The following is a 10,359-nucleotide window of genomic DNA, read 5'->3' on the forward strand; positions in this document are numbered from 1 at the left end:
CCCACGCCCACGCCCACGCCGGTGTCGCCGGTGTCGCCACCGGCGAGGGGTGGTGTGAATGGAACATGTGACATAAAAGCTTGGGACCACCAAACCATGCACATGTAGCACTACATCCTCACTTTGTCTCTTTGTTGAATGGTTGGCATTTAATGATATATAAATGCTTTGGAAAGTTGCTCCACTTTCTATGTGGGACTTCATTCCAATCCATTCAATGCAAAATCAACACACTTGTCATTTTGGAACACTATGTAATTATTACTCCTGAGTAATTATTACAACAAGAAACATAGAAGAAGTATAGAGAGAAGGCAGTAAGGGATTGATGAGTGATGAGACTCTTTATTCACATATATGTTGATTACACAGATAGAACCTTATGTAACAAAATCAAGTTCTGTATGCAAACATTAACTATATCACTGACAAACGTTTGAATTATATTCAAACAATAATATATTTCACACCTTTAGGAGGTTTTATTTTCAATGGCAGCAAATATGATTTCTATTAAGAAAATCTTAGCTTCTCTATGAGTGCATGTGTAGGTTAGTTCAACAACTCAACACTTATAAGACCCTCAATCGAGAATAAATTGTTTGGTTTGGAAGGTTCTTTATTAGTAGATCACATGTTGCTTCTCTAGATCTCAAATTTAAAATGGAGGAAATAATGCATTCATGGTTGACATGTGTAAAGCCTCTCTAAGGGACCAATTTGACTAAAAACCAACTTTATTTGCCACATAGCACTAATTATAAACGTAGGAGATAACTTGCCACATAGGAACTTTTGTCAATTGTCATCATTTGCAATTACACCTTAACATAGCTAGGACTAGCTTATATTATGGTGTGAGGTGTATATATATGATGGTTGGGACATGAGAGGAGCTAATGAATATATTTTCATTACCACATTAGTGAGTAAATGATATTATATTTTTCACCCAAAATCTTAAGATAATGAATATATAGGTATTTTTACTTCTATACTATTCAACAATATTTCTTTTTAATCCAATATGAAACTTCTTTAATTTATTTTATTTCTTACTCAAAGAGTACACAACAACTTAAACTATAGATAAATTATTTAGGGACTAACTAACCAATTTCCATCTTTGATGGAAAAATATGTGCAGCTCAACCGCTTGAACGCGAAGGCCGCTGGATTCACTTGTGACTAACTTTCCGTCGTGATGAGGAAGTTCTCCAATAACACAACATTCGCATTGGACAATACGTACCTCCTATACTCTGCATTGACACCACCAACAGCTTCATCCCTGAGCATACTCAGTTCGTTGTGTACCTGATCTACTCCTCCTTCCTTACGTCTTCATCTACCCCATCGCCTCACACTAGTTCTTGTTCGGTGAAGGCTAGACTGATAAAGGTTTTTTCCTTGTTGGTACTGCTTTGGAACTAAACCCTTATGATTCAGTCATAGCAAAGCAGATACGGGTTTATCGTCCTCAGGGATTGTGTGAACATTACTTCCACCAGTTAAACATTGATCTGAGCGGATACAAAGATGTTTGATAAATTGTTTTTGTGATTTTGAATATAAAAGAAAACAGTAAAAGAAGGTTTACTGAGGTAACAAAGAAGAAAATGTATTTAGATATGTCGTCACCTAGTCCTTTGATTGTTTTCAACTCAAACACTTATGTAATGGTTCATTTCACTTATGATGCCGAGAGCTATCCACCTAACTATCCCTAGCCTAGGTGAATCTATCAGTTGGAATTCCTAGACGTAATCCCTTACCATCTAGAAAACCCAAAAGGAATAATATAACTCAAGTTCTCTCTCAAAGACATTCCCAATGACCAATCTATCCTAATACAAGGTATCCTAGGCTTGCGAATCTCCGTTCTCACCCGGAAACTCCTGTTAGAACTCAGAACCCCACCTGTCACGTGGAAATCCACCATTGCTCTTACCTAAGATATTCTCACCTTAAGACAATTGGTTCAGTGAGTGGTTTCTCTCTTGAACCGGACCTGCATTTATCTCTCGATCTCATGCTAGTCCTCGGAAATCTAACGCAAATCACTGATACTTGAAGCACATAAAGCAAAACTTTAACACACAAATTGTGACCTAAGACATAGGTGTTCTACCTTCATTGAACTGATATGTAAATAAGTAACACAAGAAAGGGGGGGTTTGAATTGTGTTCTTAAAAATTACTTGTTAAAACTTTAGTTTATGAAAAGAGGATAAGTTCTTAAGAAAATTGTTCTGGTGACTTTTCAAAAACTGTTTAGTGCAGCGGAAGTAAGTAAATAAAGCAGAACGATCAGCACACAGGGATTTATACTGGTTCACCCTAAACGATTGGGCTACGTCCAGTACTTGGCCACCACCAAGATTTTCACTAGCAAGTATCAAGGACTTCTCCAATACAAGTATTAGACAGGACTTCTCCAAGTATTATCACAGACTTCTCCAAGTATTGTACAGGACTCCTCCTAGTATTATCACGGACTTCTCCAAGTATTGTACAGGACTCCTCCTACAATCAACAAGATTGTTTTGCTCTACAAGAAATCTCTTCTCAAAAGAGTTGGTGTAGACAATTTATGGCACTGGAACTCTCAAGTGTTTTGGGTTCTGAAAAGACGTTGGAACACACAGGAGTTCAGAATCTAAGAGAGAAGTAAGGGAAGAGGTTTGACTCTTTTAAGGTTTGGTATTCTCTCTTGATTTAGCAGAGGTATGAGATCGGATTTGACTCTTAGGAAATCTGCTGTGAGCTTTTAATGCTTTGAAGAATGTTTTGATTAACTGCTCTGAGTTCTTTCTTTTCTCGCAATAAATTTTTCTCTTGTTGTCTTCAATCTTCAGATATGTCCTTTATATATGATCTTGCTAGTTGTGTAGCCGTTGAGACACAAAATCTGGCCGTTGTTCGTAGCCGTTGTGAGTGTCATCTAACCATTGATTCAAATCTCCGGTTGGTAGCTTCATTAAATGCATGCTGCTGTTCAAAACTATCCTTTAGCCAAGAAGGTGTACTTTGTCAGCTAGTAGGTGGTGATAGCTTTGGGCTACTTTGCAGAAGAGAGACATTTTGGAAAAGTGATGTTGACGTGTTGTCCTTTTTCCTCTTCATTGGTCATCGAGACTTCTCTCTTCAAAGATAAATCAGTTTGCACGTGACCAGATTAGTTTCCTTCTGACTAGAGCATGGGGCAAATAGTTGAGATACAATTTTGACTTTCCCGCTCAAAGACTTCTTCTGAAATTCTGAGGTATGACGTGGCATAGAACGATACAGAATAAGTGTCTTCCTTGTTTACTGGACGATGCGGTCATATCTTGCGTGAACTTCTTTTTCCTTATAAGGCTTAGACATATTCGTTGAAGCATGCGACCTTATAATATATATTTCCTGAAAAATGTCATTAACATCTGGAATTAGATTTTAGTATAGAAAGGTATTTATAAAAATTGTTAGGATCAAAATAAGATTGAAACACGTTGTAACACGTTTGAACTTAACACTAAGCATACACTAATTCATATCAACCTTCCGATCTATTTATAAATTAGTGAACTCTTTTGATTATCAATTGATTGGTTAGAAGCATGAAGCATAGAAAGAAACACCATACATGAAAGATTATCATTTACATTCATGAAAAGAGTTTATAACAAATCAAAGAATCAAGTTTCAATAATCTAAATACAAAAATAGAAACAACATGTACAAGGGATAAGGAAGAAGAGATGAAACCCGGAAGAACGACGAAGGATCTACGGCGATGGAAGCTTTCCCAAGCTTTCCATCGCCTCCGAGAGGTTGTCACGGTCCTTCGGCGGTCGCCGCCACGCTCCGGAGCTTCAATCTTTCAATCCTAGACCCAGGGACCCTTCCTCCATGAAGCCCAGCCTCCTATGAATGTTTAGGGAGGAAAAAATGGAAGAGAATGGAAGAGATACTGAAAATTTCGTGGTCTGGCCTTTTATAGAGTTTCTGGCCGACCTTAGTTGGCTCAAGCCAAGCTAAGTTGGCTTGAGCGAACCTTTCTTCATGCTGAAGTAGTTAAGACCGCCTTCAGTCCGCTCAAGCTAACTCAAGTTGGCTCAAGCGAACTATGCTGAAAATCTACTGTAAAGTGGTGGCTTGAGCCAACTTTTGAGCGAACTCTTTCCTTTGCTTATTTTTCAGCTCTGTTTCCAGTCCGCTCAAGCTAAATTTGAGCCAACTTTCCTCACTTTATTTTCTTGCTCAAGATTCAAGCCTTCTTCAAGTGATCATCTTACTCCTACATCAAAATTAAGACATTAAATATTAAAAGCATAATATTTACATTATTTTTATGCTAAAACTAAATATTTTCTAAGCAAGCTACTTTGGGGATAAAATGATCAACAATGCAAGCATACTGGTCAAATAAGTGCCTATAATGATAATGAAAAACACGTTAAAATTGCACTTATCAACTCCCCCCAACTTAACACTTTGTTTGTCCTCAAACAAAAGGTCATGACTTTCATTCAACAGGCATGGTCTTTGAATTATTTAAAGCTCAAATTGCAAGATTTTTTAAGAGTTTCAAATTGAAGGATCCAAAATCAGAAATGTGATGCCCACAAAAGAAAAACACAACAACGATACTAATGCACATCCACACTGAAAATCAATAGGCATACAATTCATTCCTATCTAACCAAAGAATACTCTGTAAGATCAAGTTTTGATCTAGTAGTACAACTCTATGTTTTGATGATTACAAGTTAACCTTTTGATATGAACAATTGTGGTACTCTAACGTGTTTTTCTGAGTGTGCTATTTACAGGCTCTGACCCTGACTCAATTTCACACAAATCAGAAGCACTGTGTATAAAGGGTAACCCAAGCAACGCTTTCGCATTCACCATGTTCAGTATGAACAGTGGAAAAGCTTCAGAAGATCTGAAGCTATACAAACTCTGATGAGGACTCAGTCGCTAGAAGCTCTGATGATCCAGAAGTTCTGACAACCAAGAAACACTGAAGGTTCAGATGTTCCGATGGTGTAGAAGACTCTGAAGATCCAGAAGCTGAATAGTGGAAACTCTGAAGTCCAGAAGCAAGAAACTCTGAAGGCCATGTTCTTCCCTCTGAGTTCAGAATCAGAAGATACAATGGTCAGAGGATCTGTGCTATCCCTCTGACTCTGATCAACCTGCTTCACAAGTTCCAATACGAAGCATTCCTCTGATCAGAAGTCTCCTAGGTTAAAAGGTCAAGTCGCTATCCAAGTACAAAAGCAAGTGTACCTTCCTGACGACCTACCTAACGTTCTCAGCCACAGCAGAAGCTGGATTTTCCAGAACTGCCCTCCAACGGTAGCATTTCCATGCAACGCTCAACCCTAATCCTTGGAGTATATATAGAGGCTGAAGATTGAAAGAAGCGGCTAGAAGAGAAGTGAATACAAGAAGCAACACACGCGCAAGATATTCAAAATATTCTAAGCTTTCTTTCATCTTGTAATTTATTTAGTTTACACTCAGCTTATTCAGAAGCAAACCCTTGTAAACACCAACCTCAAACAGTTGTTTGATTTTCCTTTAGGAGATCAAGGTTGATCGGATCCTAGAGAAGACTAAGAGAGTGAATCTTAGTGTGAGCTAAGTCAGTGTAATTGTTAGTCACTTGTAGGTTTCAAGTGCAGTTGTAACTCTTACCTGATTAGTGGATTGCCTTCATTCTAAGAAGGAAGAAATCACCTTAACGGGTGGACTGGAGTAGCTTGAGTGATTTATCAAGTGAACCAGGATAAAATCCTTGTGTGCTTTTCTATCTTTATCTTTTGCACTTAGTTCTCGAAAAGATTTGTTAAAATCTTTAAGGTGGTAGTTTTGTACTGAAAACGTTATTCAAACCCCCCCTTTCTACCGTTTTTCATACCTTCAATTGGTATCAGAGCGCAAGTTCTGATTACCACACCTAACAGTGTTCAGTGATCCGGGCCGGTGTGAAAAACAATGGCTGCCACCACCAGTGAAACTCAAAGAGATGGTTACAACGCAAAGCCTCCTATGTTCGATGGTCAAAGGTTCGAATATTGGAAAGATAGACTGGAAAGTTTCTTTCTGGGTTTCGATGCAGATCTCTGGGATATTATTGTGGATGGCTATGAGCGTCCAGTTGATGCAGATGGCAAAAAGATCCCAAGGTCAGAGATGTCTGCAGATCAAAAGAAGCTGTACTCACAACATCATAAAGCAAGAGCAATTCTTCTAAGTGCTATCTCCTATGAGGAGTACCAGAAGATTACAGATCGTGAGTTTGCTAAAGGCATTTTTGATTCTCTGAAGATGTCTCATGAAGGAAACAAGAAAGTCAAAGAATCAAAGGCATTGTCTTTGATCCAAAAGTATGAATCCTTCATCATGGAGCCAAATGAGTCCATTGAAGAAATGTTCTCCAGATTTCAACTGCTTGTAGCTGGCATACGTCCTCTCAACAAGAGCTACACAACAAAAGATCACGTCATAAGGGTCATCAGGTGTCTTCCTGAAAGTTGGATGCCTTTGGTGACTTCAATAGAGCTCACGAGAGATGTTGAGAATATGAGTTTAGAAGAACTCATCAGCATTTTGAAATGCCATGAGCTGAAGCGCTCAGAGATGCAAGATCTGAGGAAAAAGTCCATAGCCTTGAAATCCAAATCTGAAAAGGCTAAGGTTGAGAAGTCAAAGGCTCTTCAAGCTGAAGAAGAAGAATCTGAAGAAGCATCAGAAGATTTTGATGAAGATGAGCTGACTCTGATCTCCAAGAGACTCAACCGCATCTGGAAGCACAGGCAGAGCAAGTTCAAAGGCTCTGGAAAGGCAAGAGGAAAGTCTGAATCCTCAGGTCAGAAGAAGTCATCAATCAAGGAAGTCACTTGCTTTGAGTGCAAAGAATCAGGGCACTACAAAAGTGACTGTCCAAAATTGAAGAAGGACAAGAAGCCAAAGAAGCACTTCAAGACCAAGAAGAGTCTGATGGTGACATTCGATGAATCAGAGTCAGAGGATGTTGACTCTGATGGTGAAGTCCAAGGACTCATGGCTATTGTCAAAGACAAAGGAACAGAGTCAAAGGAAGCTGTTGACTCTGACTCAGAATCAGAAGGAGATCCAGACTCTGACGATGAAAATGAGGTATTTGCTTCCTTCTCTACCTCTGAACTGAAACATGCTTTGTCTGATATCATGGATAAGTATAACTCCTTGTTGTCTAAGCATAAGAAGCTGAAAAAGAACTTATCTGCTGTTTCTAAAACTCCTTCTGAACATGAGAAAATCATATCTGATTTGAAAAATGATAACCATGCTTTAGTTAATTCTAACTCTGTGCTTAAGAATCAAATTGCAAAGTTAGAAGAAGTTATTGCCTGCGATGCCTCTGATAGTAAGCATGAATCTAAGTATGAAAAATCTTTTCAAAGATTCCTGGCTAAAAGCGTAGATAGAAGCTTAATGGCTTCAATGATCTATGGTGTAAGCAGAAATGGAATGCATGGCATTGGCTATTCTAAACCAATTAGAAATGAGCCTTCTGTGTCTAAAGCTAAATCCTTGTATGAATGCTTTGTTCCCTCTGGTACCATATTGCCTGATTCTGTACCTGCTGAAGTTGCTAAAAACCCTCTTAAAAAGGGATCTTTCTCTATGACTAAATATCATGCAAATATTCCTTTAAAATATCATGTTGAGACACCCAAGGTGATCAGAACCCTTGGGGTAACTAACAAAAGAGGACCCAGAAAGTGGGTACCTAAGGACAAGATTATCTATGTTGCAGATATCCTTGATAGCTCCACTGAAACACCAATCATGGTATCTGGACAGTGGATGCTCGCGTCACATGACGGGAGAAAAGCGTATGTTCCGAGAGCTGAAACTTAAGCCTGGAGGCGAAGTTGGCTTTGGAGGAAATGAAAAGGGTAAAATTATTGGTACTGGTACTATTTGTGTAGATAGTAGTCCATGCATTGATAATGTTTTATTGGTAGACGGCCTAACACATAACTTATTGTCTATAAGTCAATTAGCTGACAAGGGTTATGATGTTATATTCAATCAAAAGTCCTGCCGGGCTGTAAGTCAGATCGATGGCTCTGTTCTGTTTAACAGCAAGAGGAAGAACAACATTTATAAGATCAGATTATCTGAGTTGGAGGCTCAGAATGTGAAGTGCCTTCTGTCTGTTAATGAAGAGCAGTGGGTATGGCATAGACGGTTAGGGCATGCCAGTATGAGAAAGATTTCTCAGCTGAGCAAGCTAAACCTTGTCAGGGGCTTACCCAATCTGAAGTTCGCTTCAGACGCTCTTTGTGAAGCATGTCAGAAAGGCAAATTCACAAAAGTCCCTTTCAAGGCAAAGAATGTTGTCTCAACCTCAAGGCCGTTAGAACTTCTGCATATCGACCTGTTTGGACCAGTGAAAACTGAGTCTATAGGTGGCAAGAGATATGGGATGGTTATCGTTGATGACTATAGCCGCTGGACATGGGTAAAGTTTCTAACCCGCAAGGATGAGTCTCATGCTGTGTTCTCTACCTTCATTGCTCAAGTGCAAAACGAGAAGGCTTGTAGAATTGTGCGTGTCAGAAGTGACCATGGTGGAGAGTTTGAGAATGACAAGTTTGAGAGTCTGTTTGATTCCTATGGAATTACACATGATTTCTCTTGTCCTAGAACTCCTCAACAAAATGGTGTTGTTGAGAGGAAGAATAGAACTCTTCAGGAGATGGCTAGAACCATGCTCCAAGAAACTGGCATGGCTAAGCACTTTTGGGCAGAGGCAGTAAATACAGCATGTTACATTCAGAACAGAATCTCTGTGAGACCAATTCTGAAAAAGACTCCTTATGAATTGTGGAAGAACATAAAACCCAACATTTCTTATTTTCATCCTTTTGGCTGTGTTTGTTATGTTCTCAATACTAAGGATAGATTGCATAAATTTGATGCTAAATCTTCTAAGTGTCTATTACTTGGTTATTCTGATAGATCTAAAGGTTTTAGATTTTATAATACTGATGCTAAGACTATTGAAGAATCTATTCATGTTAGATTTGATGATAAGCTTGACTCTGACCAGTCAAAGCTAGTTGAAAAGTTTGCAGATTTAAGCATTAATGTTTCTGACAAAGGCAAAGCTCCAGAGGAAGTTGAGCCAGAGGAAGATGAACCAGAGGAAGAAGCTGGTCCCTCTAACTCACAAACTCTGAAGAAGAGCAGAATCACTGCAGCTCATCCTAAGGAATTGATTCTGGGCAACAAAGATGAACCAGTCAGAACCAGATCTGCCTTCAGACCCTCTGAAGAGACCCTGCTGAGTCTGAAAGGATTGGTGTCCTTAATTGAACCCAAGTCCATAGATGAAGCTCTTCAGGACAAGGATTGGATTCTGGCCATGGAAGAAGAATTGAATCAATTCTCCAAGAACGATGTTTGGAGCTTAGTGAAGAAGCCTGAGAATGTCCATGTTATTGGAACGAAATGGGTATTCAGAAACAAGCTAAATGAGAAAGGAGATGTAGTCAGAAACAAGGCAAGGCTAGTTGCTCAAGGCTACAGCCAGCAGGAAGGAATAGACTACACTGAAACATTTGCTCCAGTAGCAAGACTGGAAGCAATCAGACTATTGATTTCTTTCTCAGTAAATCACAACATAGTTCTACATCAGATGGACGTAAAGAGTGCCTTCCTAAATGGTTATATCTCAGAGGAAGTCTATGTTCATCAACCCCCAGGCTTTGAAGATGAAAAGAAACCAGACCATGTGTTCAAATTGAAGAAATCACTCTACGGTCTGAAGCAAGCTCCCAGAGCATGGTATGAGAGACTTAGCTCATTCCTTCTGGAGAATGAGTTTGTAAGGGGTAAAGTAGATACAACTCTCTTTTGCAAGACTTATAAAGATGATATCTTAATTGTGCAAATTTATGTTGATGATATTATATTTGGTTCTGCTAATCAATCTCTATGCAAAGAATTTTCTGAGATGATGCAGGCTGAATTTGAGATGAGTATGATGGGAGAATTAAAGTACTTTCTGGGAATACAAGTTGATCAAACACCAGAAGGAACATATATCCATCAGAGCAAGTACACTAAGGAACTTCTGAAGAAGTTCAATATGCTGGAATCTACAGTGGCCAAGACTCCAATGCATCCAACATGCATTCTGGAAAAAGAAGATATAAGTGGTAAAGTATGTCAGAAGCTCTATCGTGGCATGATAGGTTCACTTCTGTACTTAACTGCATCTAGGCCAGACATATTATTTAGTGTTCACTTATGTGCTCGTTTCCAATCAGATCCAAGGGAAACCCACTTAACTGCTGTTAAGAGGAT

The sequence above is a fragment of the Lotus japonicus genome, chromosome 5 (genome assembly GCF_012489685.1).
Source record: "Lotus japonicus ecotype B-129 chromosome 5, LjGifu_v1.2".
NCBI lineage: Eukaryota > Viridiplantae > Streptophyta > Magnoliopsida > Fabales > Fabaceae > Lotus > Lotus japonicus.